Source organism: Brassica rapa, unplaced genomic scaffold (assembly GCF_000309985.2).
Source record: "Brassica rapa cultivar Chiifu-401-42 unplaced genomic scaffold, CAAS_Brap_v3.01 Scaffold0933, whole genome shotgun sequence".
Classification (NCBI taxonomy): Eukaryota; Viridiplantae; Streptophyta; class Magnoliopsida; order Brassicales; family Brassicaceae; genus Brassica; species Brassica rapa.
The window spans coordinates 28,537-50,993 of NW_022610869.1; the positions used below are offsets into that span (position 1 = coordinate 28,537).

Sequence of the window (22,457 nt, forward strand, 5' to 3'; positions counted from 1 at the left end):
GTGTACTGATGGACAGCCACGTACGTTCTGTGTGTGCTGACGGACACAGACAGACACACACGGATACACATGGACAGCCACAGACGTCTTGTGTGTGCTGACGGACTTCCACGGACGTCCTGTTTGTGCTTGCGGACACCCACAAACGCCATGTGTGTACTGAACAGACTGCCCACATGGGCCATAATCACCGAAACAGTCCATAGGAAGGGCCAGCGTGCTGAGTCCAAGAACCAGCATGCTGATATGTGTACTGATGGACAGCCACGGACGTCCTGTGTGTGCTGACAGACACACACGGACACACATAGACAGCCACAGACGTCCTGTGTGTGCTGACAGACAGCCACGGACAGCCACAGACGTCCTGTGTGTGCTAGCGGACACCCACAGACGTCCTGTGTGTACTGAACAACCAGCCCACATGGGCCAAAATCACCCGAACAGTCCACTGGAAGGGTCAGCGTGCAGAGTCCAAGGACCAACGTGCTGATATGTGTACTGATGGACAGCCACGGAGGTCCTATGTGTGCTGACGGACACACACGGTCATACACGGACAGCCATGGACGTCCTATGTGTGCTGACGGACACCCACAGACGTCCTGTGTGTACTGAACAGACAGCCTACGTGGGCCAAAATCACCAGAACAGTCCACAGGAAGGGCCAGCATGCTGATATGTGTACTGATGGACAGCCACGGACGTCCTGTGTGTGCTAACGGACACACACGGACAGCCACAGACAGCCACAGACGTCCTGTGTGTGCTGAAGGACATCCACAGATGTTCTGTGTGTGCTGGCGGACACCCACGAACGTCCTGTGTGTACTGAACAGACAGCCCACGTGGGCCAAAATCACCCAAAGAGTCCACGGGGAGGGTCAGCGTGCTGAGTCCAAGGACCAACGTGCTAATATGTGTACTGATCGACAGCCACGGATGTCCTGTGTGTTCTGACGGACACACATGGACACACATGGACAGCCACGGACGTTCTGTGTGTGCTGATGGACACACATAGACGTTCTGTGTGTGCTGACGGACACACACAGACACACACGGATATCCACGGACGTCCTGTGTGTGCTGACGGACAGCCACGGACAGCCACAGACATCCTGTGTGTGCTGGCGGACACCCACGGACGTCCTGTGTGTACTGAACAGACAGCCCACGTGGACCAAAATCACCCAAACAATCCACAGGAAGGGCCAGCGTGCTGAGTTCAAGGACCAACGTGCTGATATGTGTACTGATGGACAGCCACGGACGTCCTGTGTGTGCTGACGGACACAGACGGACACACACGGACAGCCACACACGTCCTGTGTGTTCTGACGGACACACACGGACGTCCTGTGTGTGCTAAAGGACACCCACAGACATCTTGTGTGTTCTGACGGACACACAAGTACACACACGGGCACACACATACAGCCATGGACGTCCCGTGTGTGCGGACGGACAGCCACGGACAGCCACAGACGTCCTGTGTGTGCTGGCGGACACCCACTGACGTCCTGTGTGTACTGAACAGACTGCCCACGTGGGCCAAAATCACCCAAACTGTCCACGGGATGGGCCATCGTTCTGAGTCCAAGGACAAACGTGCTGATATGTGTACTGATGGACAGCCACGGACGTCCTGTGTGTGCTGATGGACACAGACGGACACGCACAGACACACACGTACAGCCACGGACGTCTTGTGTGTGCAGGCGGACACCCACGGACGTCCTGTGTGTATTGAACAGACTGCCCACGTGGGCCTAAATCACTCGAACATGCCACAGGAAGGGTCAGCGTGCTGAGTCCAAGGACCAACATGCTGATATGTGTACTGATGGACAGCCACAGACGTCCTGTTTGTGCTGTCGGACACACACGGACATACACAGACACACACGGACAGCCACAAAAGTCTTGTGTGTGCCGACGGACACACACGGACAGCCACAGACGTCTTGTGTGTGCTGACGGACACCCACGGACGTCCTGTGTGTGCTGACGGACACCCACGGACGTCCTGTGTGTACAGACCAGACAGCCCACGTGGGCAAAAATCACCCGAACAGTCCACGGGAAGGGCCAGCGTGCTGAGTCCAAGGACCAGCGTGCTGATATGTGCACTAATGGACAGCCACGGACGTCCTGTGTGTCCTGACGGACATACACGGACACACACAGACAGCCACGAACGTCATGTGTGTGCTGACGGACAGCCACAGACGTCCTGTGTGTGCTGGCGGACCCCCACGGACGTCCTGTGTGTACTGAACAGACAGCCCACGTGGGGCAAAATCACCCAAACAGTCCACGGGAATGGCCAGCGTGCTGATTCCAAGGACTAGCGTGCTGATATGTATACTGATGGACAGCCACTGACGTTTTGTGTGTGCTGACGGACACACACGTACAGCCACAGACGTCTTGTGTGTGCTGACGGACACACACGGACGTCCTGTGTGTACTGAACAGACAGCCCATGTGTGCCACAATTCACCCTCGGACAGCCAAAATCACCCTAGAAGCCAAAAATTCAAAAATTAATATTTTTGAAGAAATTTTTCTGAAAGGAAACATCAAAAATATGTCAACAAAGAGTTTAGGATGTCGAGTGTTGATCAAAAGTTGCTGTAGACATCCGTTTAAACCACGAAACCCCGAACTTTGTAGCATGCAAAAGACATGGTTAGAAGCAAAAGAAAAACATGAAAATTTACCAGAAAATAGCTTTAACTATTCTTATGAAGGATGCAAAAAATCAGATTCAAACTCCCGGAACACAACCAATGTCTACTGGTGACTGACTGAAAAAAAGTGTTTTGTCTATATAAGGGGTAGGCACTCTTCTGAGCCTACCCTCAGTACCCGAAGGGGTATGTAGTGTTGGACTGCTCGGTCCAACACTATCGATGGCTAGGTTAAGGTCGATGGCCGGATTGTCTCCAGTGAATTTTCCGGTAACTTTCCGGTAAATTTTTTGGCGGACCGTTTTGCCCATAACTTCAAATTTTCGCGCTTGTGTGGTCTTGGCCTGGTTTCATCCGTCTTCCAGTTGCTCTTTTAATTACATCTCAAGAGTGGTTGGAAAGATTGATGTTAGCGGGGCAAATGAATATTCGGCGTATGAGTGGTGATTGGATAGCTAGTGTTTGTAGGCTCTGTGCTCGCGCACCCAAATACAGACCAACTATCCTCCTTAGTTTCTTCACTAGCATAGTTTTATGCTTGTTGAACTGATCCGGGGCCTGTGTTGCGTACCTATCTGGAAGGAATTGTTAAGCTTTGCTTAAAATGTTGTTGCGGCATCTCCTTCAGTGGGGAAGTCGTGAACACATAAGCCGACACTTGTGATCCTTGCGTCTTTGCATAATTTATGCATTGTTCGCAAAGGTGAATAAACTGTTTGCTGAGATCTCGGTTGCGGAAATATTATGGCGGTGACTCGAAGAAATTCTGTCCCGCTAAGCACGTTTGTCTCCGGACAAAAGATGACGGTCAAGTCTTCGTCTGTTCCCAGTTTCCATGTGTCTGCGGGAATATGACGTGGTCTTGCCCTGATTTATGAATGCTACCTGGTTGATCGTGCCAGTAGTCATATGCTTGTCTCAAAGATTAAGCCATGCATGTGTAAGTATGAACGAATTCATATTGTGAAACTGTGTATGGCTCATTAAATCAGTTATAGTTTGTTTGATTGTAACTACTACTCGGATAACTGTAGTGATTCTAGAGCTAATACGTCCCCGACTTCTGGAAGGGATGCATTTATTAGATAAGAGGTCGAGGTGGGCTCTGCCCGTTGCTCTGATGATTCATGATAACTCAACGGATCGCATGGCCTTAGTTCTGGCGACGCATCATTCAAATTTCTGCCCTATCAACTTTCGATGGTAGGATAGTGGCCTACCACGGTGGTAACGGGTGACAGAGAATTAGGGTTTGATTCCGGAGAGGGAGCCTGAGAAACGGCTACCACATCCAAGGAAGGCAGCAGGCGCACAAATTAGCCAATCCTGACATGGGGAGGTAGTGACAATAAATAACAATACCGGGCTCTTTAAGTCTGGTAATTGGAATGAGTACAATCTAAATCCCTTAACGAGGATCCAATGGAGGGCAAGTATGGTGCCAGAAGCTGCGGTAATTCCAGCTCCAATAGCGTATATTTAAGTTGTTACAGTTAAAAAGCTCGTACTTGAACCTTGGGATGGGTCGCCCGTTCCACCTTCGGTGAGCACCGGTTGTAAGACCCGATCCCGGCCGCCTAGGCCGCGGTCGATGCCTCACGTCGCTCGGTCCACTTCCTGGCCGAACCTCTTAATTTCTGCCCTTTATTTATAATATCGCCTACAGGCGAGGGCTAACTTAGACCTGAGCTAAAGACTTACCTAGTGATTAATAGCCTAGATCCTTTCAACAGATACGCAGCGGAATATTCTCTAGTTAACCATTGGTCTAAAACCAATCTAACACTTGTCTGGTCGAATCACCTTAGCCTTGGTCAGTTAACTCAACTACCAATTAGCTTAAAGGTCAATCCTAAACCCAAACCAAGCCATACGATTCTGAGGTTCCATTCCCCTAAACCATTCTATCTAGATCTACATAAGTAAATGCTAGATCATACCTTTGCCACATCTATGGAGCTTATTAGCTCATCGGTCCTCCATTGACTCGAATTGCTCTTGCTTAACAGCTGGACCATGATCACTCAATGATCTTACTTATGGTCCTTATCTTGACTCCTGCGTCAAACAGCTCCCCTAGGTACTTAGTCATTCAACCAACCATCCCCACAGACATAAGTAACCTTTGAGAAGTCTTTGAAAGGATAAGGGTTTGCATCTGGCCTTTCTCGGCTCATGCACAATCCAAAATCCTTTTGCCTTATAGGCAATAGTACCAAGTCCATCTTCTGGACTGACAAAGCTCATTAGATCCTAAGTCAATCAACCAACTATCCTCACATGACTTGTCACTGATGAGTCATCATCTGGCCTGACCGGCCTTGGAACTTAACCCAGAAAACATATATGATTTGTTCATACCAACCGATGCATTCAGTAATCAGGTTAGGACCGACACCTTGAACCATCATTCAGAGGTCAGGTCGTCCATACTCAACCATGATCAGATCTTACACGGCCTTCCTTGAACAATCACACTTAGGCTCAGTATCTATGGTCTACGACACATAGTACTAGCCATACACTTTGTCATGACTCTTAGCCAATCTCGAAGCTATCAACACCAAGGTTGATATCTAGAAGCATCACATCAATACTCTTACTCCAGCATCGTGACTATCCATACTAGTGTTCGGCCATCGAACCATCGTCATGAAACATGATCCGACCACTAGACTTGATAAGCCATCGTCCACTTAGCATGTACTGATATAACTGGCTTTCCATTGCCATCATGTGGGTCTACCCCCTACATAAGGCATATGGCGCCTATCCTACTCACCAACCCGAGGTTGATTGTAAGATATCCCACTTAGCCTTTGCGGCTAGAACCATCCAACCATAGCCGGATCGTCCATTGTCCCGTCTAACCGTCTGGTTAAGATCTAGGTGCGATCGGCAAGTTATAAGTCCGGCCCAAAGGCTCACGGTCCTTCTTACCTGATCCAACCCAAAGCCTGGATCTATACCACCGAGTAAGGGCCAATCCCAAACCGGATTGCCTTGCAACCGATCAGACCTTGCGACACAACACTCCGGTTAAACTAACCGTCCGTCCGTTCGACTATGCAGCCGCGGACTGTCCACTTGGTTCGGCCTAAGCCTTGAACCAATGGCACCGTTTGGAACTCAAACCCTTTGGGAACTAGTACCCTTTGGACACTCGTGCCTCTTGGCAACTCATGACCCTTGGCATCTCGCACCCATTCAGATGCTCCAACCGTTCGACCTAACCGTCCGTAGGGACTGTCTGGTCCGTACGTGTGTCCGGCCTATGGCCAAAGGACCACAACTTAACCTACACAAGTCATGAACCATTGTGACTGTTCAGGGAAGGGTTTCAACCGTTCAGAACAGAACAGAACCGCCCCTATCCAATCGGATCATCTGAGGCCGGTTTAGACCATGCGCACGCCTAACTCGTTGGTTATGGACCGCGACCGCATTACTCAACCAGAACCACGGTTATAACCAATTCCAACACATCAACAAGGCCACGCCAATGTACAGAAGGAGTAGAAGAAGAATTGGATGAAAAGAATGAGAAGAATAGGGCACAATCCAAACGCCCATGGCTATACCGGTTCGGACTGTCCGATTGTCTTAGCCGATGAGTTGGTGGTTACCCCACTGACCCTATCTGACTGAACCACGGCTTTGGAGTCCTTCTCCAGACCTTTCTCTATGCCTTGGGTATTCATAACCACACGGCCTCCTCTCTCCTAAACCATTCTCCTTGCCGGAGACACAAAACCACCACGACCGGCCCTTTTCCGGCCGATCTCTTGGCCGGGACTCTCCCTCTCTCTCTACGTTTTTCTCTGAGAATTTTACTCTGGAATTGGATAATGAAATCAACAGGAGAGACCCCATATTTATAGAAAACGAGGGGGTAAGTCTTGCCCCACGAACAGGCACGACTTGCTAGCGAATGGGCACCATCGGCCAAGGGTTGTCCCCTTTCGGCCACTTGCATCCTTTCGCCCTTTCTGATTGGGTTTGGGGTAGGTCATAAGCCCAACCCACGCCCCAAGACTCCTGGACTTAGCCCACGGCCTTGTCCAAGGACCCAACAGCCCAATGGCCTCATGGCCGGACCTCACAGCCCGCCACTGACCCGGACCCGGACCATCGGCCTAAAACCCGAACAGTCCGTCTAGCTGAGATGAGCTGACTCCCAGCTGCCTCAGCTGAGTGAGCTAGTAGTCCAGCTAGTGGAGCTGACTTAGTAGTGGCTGAGCTGGAGTGAACTCAACCTAGCTTCGTTAAGCTGGTCGAGCTACTTCTCTATCTCGTCCAGCTACCGTCTTACTTGTCTTAGCCGTCTCTTTGCTCTTATAAGGTTAAGTCTAAGTTTCCTTATGTCTTTAACCTTCTTTCTTGACCATGGAACGCTTGCCTTGATGTCCTAAGACTGGCTGGTACGTTTCCTCGAACCATGGCCGTCCCGACAATCCTTTCCAGGATTGGGGGCGTGACACCGGTCGGCTTGGCTCTTCTGTCGGCGGTATGCTCCTGGTCTTAACTGGCCGGGTCGTGCCTCCGGTGCTGTTACTTTGAAGAAATCAGAGTGCTCAAAGCAAGCCTACGCTCTGTATACATTAGCATGGGATAACATCATAGGATTTTGATCCTATTGTGTTGGCCTTCGGGATCGGAGTAATGATTAACAAGGACAGTCGGTGTAATAACCCTGACCTTAGAGGACAAGTCAACGCAAAGTCAACGACGTGGAATCATCCAGCAACCAAAGTGGAAAGGTGTATGAAGATGTTTATGGAAGTTCGATCGAGGAGTTTTGAAGAACGATCGAGCAGAAGTAAAAATGGTTCGAAGAGTTAGAAACTAAGCTACGGAATGGTGATGGTCGAACATGGAGGATTTCCAAAGTCAGCAACTCAAGTAAGACTTAATCTCAATCATCAAGTTGAGATAGGAGAAGACATTTGGTCGAGTCAGAATCAAGTTTGTTCGAGAGCGTAAGGAAGCAGTCGAAAAGCAGTACCGGAGATAGTCTACATCAGAGGTTCGGTAGCAGCATGAAGACAAAGGCGATCAACATAAATCAAGGAGTTAAGGAGTCAACCTAGAAACCTTATTTAAGGTATTTGAAGACATATTAGAGAGTCTAGCCAAGACATAACCAAGATGATCCGGAGAAAAACAGTTTTGGTCGATATGGTCAAAATGAGCTGGAGGAGAGCTAAGGAAGCCAAATGAAGATGTGCAAAGATGAGAAAGGAGTTCAAAGGGATGTTTTACACATTTCATCAGGTTTTGAAAGTGGTCAACTCAGAAGTGAAAGTCAACCAAAGTCAAAGGAGAGAGAAAGTGCCTTATTGGTCCATTTACCACTTCCGAGCAACCAATAGGAGCATGCCACGTGTAGGAGACAAAATTCCTTCAAACCTGGACAAGGTGTGGAATAAATCAAGGGATTTTGAGTGAAGAAATCATGGGCAAAAGACATCTAGAGAGCAAGGAATCATGAAGACACATTTTATACCCGAAATGGGCTATAAATGGCAAAGAAGACATGGACTGGAGAAATGGGTTTCTACCTCAAAACCTCGACATATAAGGTTCATTTAGGACCCAAATGAAGTAATGGAGCAGGCTGGAGCAATCATTTGAAGCCTGTAGTAAGTGGAGCAGTCCATTAACCAAAAGTGGTAAAAAAGCCCTTCATGAAGAAAATTAATTTGGAGTGGAATCACGTCAGGCACGAAGGAGAGCATGCATTGGTCAATTCAGTACCTCATGGAGTCTACAGGAATAATGGGGAACAAACCTAAGGAGTAGGTTTACCATGTGTTTTGCAAATAGGTCATTTAAGCCTTAAAAATGGGTTATGTGGCAAAGTAACTTGCCGATCAAGTTTGGAGCTGAGATTTGGTACACTTGAACTTCAAGGTAAAGTACGTGACCTTCCAGAAGCTCAGAAGAAAAAAGAGTAGATTAAGTGTATTTACCCACATGCATGAATTTCGGGTTTAAATTGGTGACAAGTGTGTGAACATGTGTCAGGTGCTCCCATCCCTCCCTTTGGCTATAAATAGAACCCTTAGGATGTGTTTTTGAAGTTTAGAAACCCCTGAACTTTCTCTCTCAGTCGATCTTATGGTTTGTTCTAGAGAGAGAAAATGGCTTAAAACCGATAAAATTTTTGAGTGTGTGAGGTGAGTGTGAAAGGCTTTTGCGTGGCTTGATCCTTGCTCTAGGATCAGTTGTGAGTGCTAGGAGTGGTGGTAAGACCTTAGTTGACCGTTTGTAGGTTCCCTTTCCCTCTTAGCCTTTAGCCTCTCTTTGATCGGTTTTAGTGTTAACCTTAGGTCTTTTGCTTTTGGAGCTGTTGTGCGGTTTGTGAAGTCTTAGGTGGGTTTCCCTGGTTGTGTTGTGTGTTCTAACCGTGTGTGTGTGCAGGTGGAGGAGCAAGAAACGTTTTAGTTCTTGTGATTGAACCACATTTGTGGCCATGATTGTTTGTGTGTGTGTGTGTGGGAGATTGGTAGTCCCCATACTTGAGTGTTTACTTTCTTGCATGCATTAGTTGTATTTGTGCATTGCATGTCTTGTGGTGGTGAACATATTCATCTAGGGGTGATGATATGTTAGACATGCATTGTGTTGTTAGGTCGTTAGTTGCATGCATGCATTCGTTTGATTAGTTGTAGCTTGTGAGTTGTTGTTGTGAAGCATGAAGATTTGAGTGTAACTCTCTCATGTAGTTCATATGCTCATGCATTGTAGTGTAGTTTGGGGTTGCAAAGAGATTTGAGTGAGACTCTCTCTTTTGCCGGGTAGTTGTAGTGTGTCGCTCGCTTTAGTTGTTTTAGGTTGAGTCTAGGCTTAGGGTTGTATTGAGGTTTGTGGCTTTGCCCCCTCATGCTAGTGTGTTTGTGTTTTGTCTAGGCTAGGGTGAGTGTGAGATGTGTTGTGCATTTAGTTTAGTTGTGCGTGGAGGTTAGAGGTGGAGCTCCCTCACGCTTGATTATTGTTTTGATTTGTTGTGTTGCATCTAGACTAAAGTGCATGGCTGTCTTGGAGTTAGATTGGGAGACACCCAATTCTCCAGTGGTGGAGTGACCTTCTCTCCATGGCTTGTCACGTGAAGTGGGTCGCGCCCATGGACAAGCGCTGCATGACGATGTGGCCCGAGTTAGATTGGGAGATGCCCAATTCTCGGAGATGATTTTTCCGATCATGTGACTTATGTGTTTGTGGTCGGGAGTGTTCAGTTGGGAGATTTAGGGCTCTGTGTTGTGAGGAATCACGGGATGTGTTGCGTGTGGCGCCATCCTTTGAGTGTTTTGCTTTGTAGTGTTTGAGTCTAGGATTGAGTCTAGATCGAGTCTTAGTTTTGTAGTTAAGTCTCGGTGGGAGACTTGGGTGTAGAATAGTTGCATTGCATTCATGTTTAAGTTTTTGCATTGCATTGATGTTTAAATTCTCGCATTGCATATTTAATTTCTGTTGTTGTTATTGCATTGCTTGGTTGTGTTGCTCTTGTTGTTTGAGCATGGGCTGAAGGGGGTAGTTGTTGTTTTGTTTTGGGAACTCACTGAGTGATTTCGATTACTCATTCCCTCTTCTACTATGCAGGTAACCTTAGGGGATTGGGCGTTTGCGGGGTGTGGAGGACGAGGCCAGTCGTAGATTTCCGTTGTTGTTTGCAAGGCGCAAGATGTTGATGTTTTCACTCGTTTTGTTTTTCATGGGTACCCGTTGACTCGTTTGTTTTATTTTCTGCTGCGTTTATCTTTAAGGACTTTAGTCGAGTTCCCGACTTTGTAAAATAAATAAAATTATGTTTGTTTTAATAAAATCCCCGTGGAACGCTGATATTTGAGTTTAGTCCGAACTTAACACAACTCTTGACCGAGGTACGGGTTGGCAAGCCTTAGGCCGAGGTTGAGAGGGACGGTACAGTGGTCGGACTGGTCGAGACTTTGAATTTGTTTTGAAGTCTTAACTGGTACGACTGCGGTACTGTCAACCCTTGTAACGCTTCCGGGACGTTCCGGGTTGGTCCAGCCTAGGACGGCCCGGGGGTGTTACAGTCGGGGGCATTCGTATTTCATAGTCAGAGGTGAAATTCTTGGATTTATGAAAGATGAACAACTGCGAAAGCATTTGCCAAGGATGTTTTCATTAATCAAGAACGAAAGTTGGGGGCTCGAAGACGATCAGATACCGTCCTAGTCTTAACCATAAACGATGCCGACCAGGGATCAGCGGATGTTGCTTTTTAGGACTCCGCTGGCACCTTATGAGAAATAAAAGTTTTTGGGTTCCGGGGGGAGTATGGTCGCAAGGCTGAAACTTAAAGGAATTGACGGAAGGGCACCATCAGGAGTGGAGCCTGCGGCTTAATTTGACTCAACACGGGGAAACTTACCAGGTCCAAACATAGTAAGGATTGACAGACTGAGAGCTCTTTATTGATTCTATGGGTGGTGGTGCATGGCTGTTCTTAGCTGGTGGAGCGATTTGTCTGGTTAATTCCGGTAACGAACGAGATCTCAGCCTGCTAACTAGCTACGTGGAGGCATCCCTTCACGGTCGGCTTCCTAGAGGGACTATGGCCGTTTAGGCCAAGGAAGTTTGAGGCAATAACAGGTCTGTGATGCCCTTAGATGTTCTGGGCCGCACGCGTGCTACACTGATATAATCCACGAGTTCACACCTTGACCCACAGGCCCGGGTAATCTTTGAAATTTCATCGTGATGGGGATAGATCATTGCAATTGTTGGTCTTCAACGAGGAATTCCTAGTAAGCGCGAGTCATCAGCTCCCATTAACTACGTCCCTGCCCTTTGTACACACCGCCCGTCGCTCCTACCAATTGAATGATCCGGTGAAGTGTTCGGATCGCGGCGACGTGGGTGGTGTAACACCCCGATCCGGCCGACAAGGCCGTGGTCGAAGCCTTACATCACTCGGTCCACTTCCTGGCCGAACCTCTTAATTTTTGCCCTTTATTTATAATATCGCCTAAAGGCGAGGGCTAACTTAAACCTTAGATAAAGACTTCCCTAGTCATTAATAGCTTAGATCCTTTCAACAGATACGCAGCGGATTATTCTCTAGTTAACCATTGGTCTAAAACCAATCTAACACTTGTCTGGTCGAATCACCTTAGCCTTGGTCAGTTTACTCAACTAGCAATTAGCTTAAAGGTCAATCCTAAACCCAAACCAAGCCATACGATTCTGAGGTTCCATTCCCCTAAACCATTCTATCTAGATCTACATAAGTAAATGCTAGATCATACCTTTGCCACATCTATGGAGCTTATTAGCTCATCGATCCTCCATTGACTCAAATTGCTCTTGCTTGACAGCTGAACCCCGATCACTTAATGATCTTACTTAAGGTCCTTATCGTGACTCATGCATCAAACAACTCCCCTAGGTACTTAGTCATTCAACCAACCATCCCCACAGACATAAGTAACCTTTGAGAAGTCTTTGAAAGGATAAGGGTTTGCATCTGGCCTTTCTCGGCTCATGCACAATCCGAAATCCTTTTGCCTTATAGGCAATAGTACCAAGTCCATCTTCTGGACTGACAAAGCTCATTAGATCCTAAGTCAATCAACCAACCATCCTCACATGACTTGGAACTGATGAGTCATCATCTGGCCTGACCGGCCTTGGGACTTAACCCAGACAACATATATGATTTGTTCATACCAACCGATGCATTCATTAATCAGGTTAGGACCGACACCTTAAACCATCATTCAGAGGTAAGGTCGTCGATACTCAACCATGATCAGATCTTACACGGCCTTCCTTGAACAATCAAACTTAGGCTCAGTATCTATGGTCTATGACACATAGTACTAGCCACACACTTCGTCATGACTCTTAGCCAATCTCGAAGCTATTAACACCAAGGTTGATATCTAGAAGCATCACATCAATACTCTTACTCCAGCAACGTGACTATCCATACTAGTGTTCGGCCATCAAACCATCGTCATGAAACATGATACGACCACTAGACTTGATAAGCCATCGTCCACTTAGCATGTACTGATATAACCGGCCTTCCATTGCCATCATGTGGGTCTACGCCCTACATGAGGCATATGGCGCCTATCCTACTTACCAACCCAAGGTTGATCGTAAGATATCCCACTTAGCCTTTGCGGCCAGAACCATCCATCCATTGACCATGGATTATGGTTCATACATCAATCATGTTGTATGGATTGCCCTATCCTTAAGGCCTTCGCTATTTCCTTACAATCATGTATTGACCTGTAGGACAACCTATTGCCATCATGTGGGTCCACGCCCAACATAATGCATGTGGTGTCCTTGTGACCATCGAACCACTCGTACCCTTTTCGGTCCCGTTCTGTTCGTACCCTTTCAGTTCCGACCCGTTTGTACCCTTTCGGTCACGAACCGTTCACATCCGATGGATCACGACACGTTCGTACCTCTTGGATCACGACACTTTCGTACCTCTTGGATCACAACACGTTCGTAACTCTTGGATCACGACATGATCGCAGATCTTGGATCACGATACATTGCATCCTTGGGATCACGATGCACCCTTTGGTCATTGGTACCCTTTGGTCCTCGTACCCTTTGATACTTGCAACCCTTGGTATCTCGTACCTTTTGGTTACTTGCATCCTTTGGTATCTCACAACCTTGGTAACTCATGACCCTTGGCAACACGTAACCTTTGGCGACTAGTACCCTTTTGATCCAACCTATCCGCTATGGTTAGCAATCAACGTAACCAACCATGACCCAGGGTCTATAACGTGGTAATATGGTTAACTATCACGTTCCATATATATATATATATCATATAGACATAATAATATAAAGAGACAGAGATAGAACCACTCACAGCCGCTATAGCCCTTACTGATCGGTCAGTCCGTCTCTCGGCTAACCACCCTTGGACCCTTGGTCCTTGGCGCCTATTTCCCTCCAGGAATAGGTCTTCCTATTGGCCTTAGTGACTTATAAAATCCACGGCCATACTCACCATGAACCGGATCGTGCCCTTATGGCTTTGATCCCGGATTATGCCCTTCTGGCTTGGATCCTCGTTTCTCATTGGGGGATCCTTTTGTTTAGGACGTATGTCCTTTGTCTCAGACTGAATGAGAATGAATTCATAATCCCTGGACGTCCTCCCCTTTATGTAGAGAACCAAAGGTCATGTGCGAAGAGTCACATCCCTTCGAAGCATCCTTTTGGGACAGATCTTGGCCATCGATTACAATCAACGGTCCAGATCGTACCTGTTCAGAAATAGAAGGTTTCAGACCTTATAGGCACGTCCAACCCAAGCCAAGACCTGGTACCCAAGCCCACGGCCTGCCCACAAGAGCCCAACGACTCATGGACTACATGGCCGGACCTCATGGCCCGCCACTGACCCGGACCCGGACCATCGGCCCAAAACTCGAACAGTCCGTCGAGCTGAGATGAGCTGACTCCCAGCTGCCTCAGCTGAGTGAGATAGTAGTCCAGCTAGTTGAGCTGATTTAACTTGGAACGAGCTAGGCTGAGCTTGACCGAGCTACGTCTAGCTGATCGAGCTTCTCGTAAGCATCGCCCAGCTTCTGTACAACTTATCCTAGCTGACTTCTTTCTCTTATAAGGTTAAGTCTCAGCATCCTCACGTCCTTAACCTTCTATCTTGGCCATGGAACGCTAGCCTTAAGGTCTTAAGACCGGCTGGTACGTTTCCCTCGAACCATGGCCGTCCCGACAATCCTATCCAGGATTGGGGGCGTGATAAGTCTCCACCACTTGAAATGGATTCGTCCTCGAATCCGGTGATGATTATACCTTGTCTTAAGACAAAATATTCCAACCGAACTTATTCTAGTCTTGATAAGGGAATAGAACAAGCCTGATTCAGAACAACAAAAACCACTTCGATGATCAAATTCCTTTGACCATCGTTGTACAAGTCTCCCTTACTTGATAAGGATTTAACCACAAACAATCCTATCAAGGGGTCCTTCTGGTTTTGCTTATGGCACCCTTACTGGTGTACTTCGACCACAGTGGAGGGTCCATCAAGCATTCATTCAAGTGATACTTGTAATTCCATCCAAAGACATTCCTTGTGTCACTAGACGAACTCTCCAGGTTGCGGTCCTAGTATCCAACAAGTCTATGTCTTTCTTTTGAATATCATCTTCTTCAGATTTTATTCTATCTCTGATCATAGTCCACGACTAGATCATAACAAGTCCCTAGGAACTTGCTGCATACTCGAGCCTTAGTAGATTTGGCCAATCCCCACGCCACTCGATGTACCAGTCAAGTCCTCATGAACTCGTTCCAATCTTTAGGCTGCTCGTCCTACAACGACTCCTAACAGATTGTTATGGTTCTTTTGTCCTTTATGGACAATAAGGTTCATGACCTCAGCCACAACGTACTGGATCATCCCCTTAACCAGCCACAACCTTTTCAGGCTTCGCCACATTGCGATCTTAGTCCCTCCAGACTAAAAACGCCTCAGACTTGACCTCTGTCCTTCACTGGACTTTGTCATAATTCGATCCTGGTCCATTTACGGACGTGATCGTATTCCGGTCCTGGTCCACTCAGGGACTCGACCATTTCACCCCGACCATAGGTCCATCTCCGAATAGGTCGTGGCCTGATCCTCATCCCTTACTGGACTTGATCATTCTCTTCTCAACCTTAGGTCAATCTCCGACTTGGTTGTACTGTGACCATGGTCCTCTCTCGGACGTGGTCGACTTCAGCTCGGCCATCTCGGCAGGAGCCATCAGAAACAGACTCTAGGACAGCGGAGCTGCCCCTGGTTCCAGTTCAATCATTAATGGATCCGACCTATCAGGGGGGACACCCTGTAGCGAGCGGAACACATCTGGGAACTTAGACACCAACGGATCCTCAGACAGATCTTTCAGATCAACAGAATTTGCCGCGCTCCATAGTGGTAATTGTGGTCAAAAATACTTCTCAATCCCGTCTAAGTATCCGATCCACACGGAATGCTGACACCACTACTTTCCTTAAAGCCGGACTCAGACATTGGATCTCGATACCAACGAGATCCCAGACAGATCAACAGAATTGCCGTGCTCCATAGTTGTAGTTGTGGTAAAAAAATACTTCACAACCCTGTCTAAGCATCCGATTCACTTGGACTGCTGACACCCCTTCTTTCCTTAGAGCCGGACTCAGACTCAGACTTTGGTACTGGATCGGGTGAGGTCCAGTCTCCAATTGCACACAAACTTGGTGGCAATCGAGAGTGGCCCGATACTTTCCCAAACAGATTCATGCATAGGATCATCTCATGATTCTGTAGGCGCGTGGATATTTTTCTCAATCAGATCTACAGGCAGATTTCTCTACTGGATCATCACCGGGATATTTTTCCTGAGCCCTAGTGAATGCATTATTTGCCCATCGGCTGCCCTCACTAGTCTCGAATCATCCCAGAGCTCAGACAGAACAGACTCTTTCCGACCAGTCCCGGACTCACAAAACTATGTGTAGCCTTTGTGTCGAAAAGTATGTGTGTTTCCACACCACAAATCCACTTGTGGAAAATATCTCAGTTCATGACCACACCACAAAGAACGTCCCATAACATCCCTCATGACGTCGCCTATCACTTAATACTTCCACTACCATTAGGTACCTAGATGAGTAGGATTTCGGTTCGATCACATATTTGGAAAACTTCCCATACCATTCTCCAAAGCGTCTTACTATTGCAAATGCTCACACCATTCACAACAGCAATTATAATATACTATAATCCCCATCATACTATGATACTTAACATCATGTTCTTCCAAAGATTGGAACGAATACCCTGAGTTTCCTCATTCTTTCTTTGGACGGATTCAGATTGGAATTGATTCATTCCATCTGACTCGTTAAATGGAAACCTACCTTGACTTATACCGAGTCCTAACTGATCCATCTGATCAGAAGTCCACTCGTGTACTGGTCATGTAGTGTCTCCCTTGAGTCAGATTTTAATATTGCATATGCTTTACTTATTATGAACGACCATCAAGGGATAACACTTTACTTCAGTAGAATGCTGCACGTTTATTTCAACCCAAGCCACTCTCTGGTCCATGTTACTTCCCTTTTTCAGGACATCCATAAACAAGTCTTGCATTGATTCCATCCCTTCCAACCCGTCTAGTACTTCTAAATACTAGATCGACCAACCTTTCTGTTTTTAGGTTCTTGCCCTTGGAAAACGTATCTTGGCTAAGCCGGTTCATCTTAGAATTCCCACATTCACAAGCATGATACCCTAGCTTTCCTCAACTCTTTCTTGGCTCACCCAAACTAAGGTTTCATAGTCATCATAGTTTTGGAAATAATTTCGGTATGAAACTCATAATCTTAGAGCGTTTTCCTAAACAGGATCAAGCATGCTCTGATACCAACTTGTAATACCCCGATCCGGCCGACAAGGCCGTGGTCGAAGCCTTACATCGCTCGGTCCACTTCCTGGCCGAACCTCTTAATTTTTGCCCTTTATTTATAATATCGCCTAAAGGCGAGGGCTAACTTAAACCTTATCTAAAGACTTCCTAGTCATTAATAGCTTAGATCCTTTCAACAGATACGCAGCGGATTATTCTCTAGTTAACCATTGGTCTAAAACCAATCTAACACTTGTCTGGTCGAATCACCTTAGCCTTGGTCAGTTTACTCAACTACCATTAGCTTAAAGGTCAATCCTAAACCCAAACCAAGCCATACGATTCTGAGGTTCCATTCCCCTAAACCATTCTATTTAGATCTACATAAGTAAATGCTAGATCATACCTTTGCCACATCTATGGAGCTTATTAGCTCATCGGTCCTCCATTGACTCAAATTTCTCTTGCTTGACAGCTGAACCCCGATCACTCAATGATCTTACTTAAGGTCCTTATCGTGACTCCTGCATCAAACAACTCCCCTAGGTACTTAGTCATTAAACCAACCATCCCCACAGACATAAGTAACCTTTGAGAAGTCTTTGAAAGGATAAGGGTTTGCATATGGCCTTTCTCGGCTCATGCACAATCCGAAATCCTTTTGCCTTATAGGCAATAGTACCAAGTCCATCTTCTGGACTGACAAAGCTCATTAGATCCTAAGTCAATCAACCAACCATCCTCACATGACTTGGAACTGATGAGTCTTCATCTGGCCTGACCGGCCTTGGGACTTAACCCAGACAACATATATGATTTGTTCATACCAACCGATGCATTCATTAATCAGGTTAGGACCGACACCTTGAACCATCATTCAGAGGTAAGGTCGTCCATACTCAACCATAATCAGATATTACACGGCCTTCCTTGAACAATCACACTTAGGCTCAGTATCTATGGTCTACGACACATAGTACTAGCCACACACTTCGTAATGACTCTTAGCCAATCTCGAAGCTATTAACACCAAGGTTGATATCTAGAAGCATCACATCAATACTCTTACTCCAGCAACGTGACTATACATACTAGTGTTCGGCCATCGAACCATCGTCATGAAACATGATCCGACCACTAGACTTGATAAGCCATCGTCCACTTAGCATGTACTGATATAACCGGCCTTCCATTGCCATTATGTGGGTCTACGCCCTACATATGGCGCCTATTCTACTAACCAACCAAAGGTTGATCATAAGATATCCCACTTAGCCTTTGCGGCCAGAACCTTCATCCATTGACCATGGATTATGGTTCATACATCAATCATGTTGTACGGATTGCACTTAGCCTTAAGGCCTTTGCTATTTCTTTACACTCATGTATTGACCTGTAGGACAACTTATTGCCATCATGTGGGTCCACGCCCAACATAATGCATTTGGTGTCCTTGTGACCATTGAACAACTCGTACCCTTTTCGGTCCCGTTCCGTTCGTACCCTTTCTGTCCCAACCCGTTTGTACCCTTTCGGTCACGAACCGTTCACATCCGATGGATCATGATACGTTCGTACCTCTTGGATCACGACACGTTCGTACCTCTTGGATCACAACATGATCCTTGGCAACACGCAACCTTGGATCACGATGCACCGTCATTGGTACCCTTTGGTCCTCGTACCCTTTGATACTTGCAACCATTGGTATCTCGTACCTTTTGGTTACTTGCATCCTTTGGTATCTCACAACCTTTGGTAACTCATGACACTTGGCAACACGCAACCTTTGGCGACTAGTACCCTTTTGATCTAACCTATCCGCTATGGTTAGCAATCAACGTAACCAACCATGACCCCATGGTCTATGACGTGGTAATTGGTCTATATATATATATATATATACATAATAATATAAAGAGACAGAGATAGAACCACTCACAGCCGCTATAGCCCTTACCAATTGGTCTGTTCGTCTCTCGCCTAACCACCCTTGGTCCTTGGCGCCTATTTCCGTCCAGGAATAGGTCTTCCTATTGGCCTTAGTGACTTATAAAAGCCACGGCCTCATATGGCTAAAGCCATACTCACCATGAACCGGATAGTGCCCTTATGGTTTTGGTCCCGGATTCTGCCCTTCCGGCTTGGATCCTCGTTTCTCATTGGGGGATCCCTTTGTTTAGGACGTGTGTCCTTTGTCTCAGACAGAATGAGACTGAATGAGAATGAATTCATAATCCCTGGAAGTCCTCCCCTTTATATAGAGAACCAAAGGTCATGTGCGAAGAGTCACATCCCTTCGAAGCATCTTTTTGGGACAGATGTTGGCCATCGATTACAATCAACGGTCCAGATCGTACCTGTTCAGAAATTGAAGGTTCCAGACCTTATAGGCACGTCCAACCCAAGCCAAGACCTGGTAACCAAGCCCACGGCCTGCCCACAAGAGCTCAATGACTCATGGACTACATGGCCGAACCTCATGGCCCGCCACTGACCCGGACCCGGACCATCGGCCCAAAACTCGAACAGTCCGTCGAGCTGAGATGAGCTGACTCCCAGCTGCCTCAGCTGAGTGAGCTAGTAGTCCAGCCAGTTGAGCTGATTTAACTTGGAACGAGCTAGGCTGAGCTTGACCGAGCTACGTCTAGCTGATCGAGCTTCTTGTAAGCATCGCCCAGCTTCTGTACAGCTTATCCTAGCTGACTTCTTTCTCTTATAAGGTTAAGTCTCAGCATCCTGACGTCCTTAACCTTCTATCTTGGCCATGGAACGCTAGCCTTTAAGGTCTTAAGGCCGGCTGGTACGTTTCCCTCGAACCATGGCCGTCCCGACAATCCTATCCAGGATTGGGGGTGTGACAGGTGGTTTGCCGTCTGCGACGTTGCGAGAAGTCCACTAAACCTTATCATTTAGAGGAAGAAGAAGTCGTAACAAGATTTCCGTAGGTGAACCTGCGGAAGGATCATTGTGGTACCCTGGAAACAGAATGACCTGAGAACGATGAAACATCACTCTCGGTAGGCCGGTTTCTTACTGTGCCTGCCGATTCCGTGGTTATCCATGCCCAAGACTTCAGTTTTGGTTGGATCGTACGCATAGCTTCCGGATATCACCAAAGCCCGGCACGAAAAGTGTCAAGGAAAATGCAACTAAACAGCCTGCTTTCGCCAACCCGGAGACGGTGTTTGTTCGGAAATAGTGCTGCAATGTAAAGTCTAAAACGACTCTCGGCAATGGATATCTCGGCTCTCGCATCGATGAAGAATGTAGCAAAATGCGATACTTGGTGTGAATTGCAGAATCCCGTGAACCATCGAGTCTTTGAACGCAAGTTGCGCCCCAAGCTTTCTGGCTGAGGGCACGTCTGCCTGGGTGTCACAAATATTCGTCCCCCCATACTCTCGAGGATAGGGGACGGAAGCTGATCTCCCGTGTGTTTCCGCACGCGGTTGGCCAAAATCCGAGCTAAGGACGCCAGGAGCGTCTTGACATGCGGTGGTGAATTCAATTCTCGTCATATAGTCAGACGTTCCGGTCCAAAAGCTCTTGATGACCCAAAGTCCTCAACGCGACCCCAGGTCAGGCAGGATCACCCGCTGAGTTTAAGCATATCAATAAGCGGAGGAAAAGAAACTAACAAGGATTCCCTTAGTAACGGCGAGCGAACCGGGAATAGCCCAACTTGAAAATCGGACGTCTTTGGCGTTAGAATTGTAGTCTGGAGAAGTGTCCTCAGCGACGGACCGGGCCCAAGTTCCCTGGAAAGGGGCGCCAGAGAGGGTGAGAGCCCCGTCGTGCCCAGACCCTATCGCACCACGAGGCACTGTCTACGTGTAGGGTTGTTTGGGAATGCAGCCCCAATCGGGCGGTAAATTCTGTCCAAGGCTAATGTGGGCGAGAGACCGATAGAGAACAAGTACCGCGAGGTAAAGATGGAAAGGACTTTGAAAAGAGAGTCAAAGAGTGCTTGAAATTGTCGGGAAGGAAGCGGATTGGGGCCGGCGATTCATCCCGGTCGGATGCGGAACGGAGCAATCCGGTCTGCCAATCGATTCGGGCCATGGACCGACGCAGATTAAGGTGGTGACCTAAGCCCGGGCTTTTGTTACGCCCGCGGAGACGTCGCTGCCTTAATTGTGGTCTGCAGCACGCGCCTCATGGTGTGCCTCGGCATCTTCATGCTCAGGGCGTCAACCTGTGGGCTCCCCATTAGACCCATCTTGAAACACGGACCAAGGAGTCTGACATGTGTGCGAGTCAACGGGTGAGTAAACCCGTAAGGCGCAAGGAAGCTGATTGGCTGGATCCCTCACGGGTGCACAGCCGACCGACCTTGATTTTCTGAGAAGGTTTAGAGTGTGAGCATGCCTGTCGGGACCCGAAAGATGGTGAACTATGCCTGAGCGGGGCGAAGCCAGAGGAAACTCTGGTGGAGGCCCGCAGCGATACTGACGTGCAATCGTTCATCTGACTTGGGTATAGGGATGAAAGACTAATCGAACCATCTAGTTGCTGGTTCCCTCCGAACTTTCCCTCAGAATAGCTGGAACTCTGAAATGAGTTCTATCGGGTAAAGCCAATGATTAGAGGCATCGGGGATGCAATGTCCTCGACCTATTCTTAAACTTTAAATAGGTAGGACGGGGTGGCTGCTTTGTTGAGCCATCCCACGGAATCGAGGCCATTTTTGGTAAGCAGAACTGGAGATGTAGGATGAACTGGAAGCCGGATTACGGTGCCCAACTGCGCACTAACCTAGATACGACAAAGGGTGTTGGTCGATTAAGACAGCAGGATGGTGGACATGGAAGTTGAAATCCGCTAAGGAGTGTGTAACAACTAAGGTGAAGCGCGCAACCGATACCCGGCCATCGGGGCAAGAGCCAGGCCTCGATGAGTAGGAGGGTGCAGCGGTCGCTGCAAAACCTAGGGCGTGAGCCCGGGCGGACCGGCCGTCGGTGCAGATCTTGGTGGTAGTAGCAAATATTCAAATGAGAACTTTGAAGGCCGAAGAAGGGAAAGGGTTCCATTTGAACGGCACTTGCACATGGGTTAGTCGATCCTAAGAGTCGGGGAAAACCCGTCTGATAGCGCTTATGCACGAACTTCGAAAGGGGATCCGGTTAAAATTCTGGAACCGGGACGTGGCGGTTGACGGCTACGTTAGGAAGTCCGGAGACGTCGGCGGGATTCCGGAAAGAGTTATCTTTCCTGTTTAACAGCCTGCCCACCCTAGAAACGGCTCAGCGGAGGTAGGGTCCAGCGGGCTGGAAGAGTGATATACCTTGGATTTGACCCGTTTTCATCCATGGGTATATAGGTGTTTTACTATATT

The 22,457-nt window shown here is 47.6% G+C and overlaps 1 non-coding gene across 1 annotated transcript; it reads left to right on the forward strand.

Moving 5' to 3' along the window:
• Positions 1 to 20,344: 20,344 nt before the first annotated feature.
• LOC117131443 lies at positions 20,345 to 20,500 on the forward strand. The gene has a single exon (XR_004454631.1). It is a non-coding gene; the product is annotated as a 5.8S ribosomal RNA (ribosomal RNA).
• The last annotated feature ends 1,957 nt before the right edge of the window (positions 20,501 to 22,457 follow it).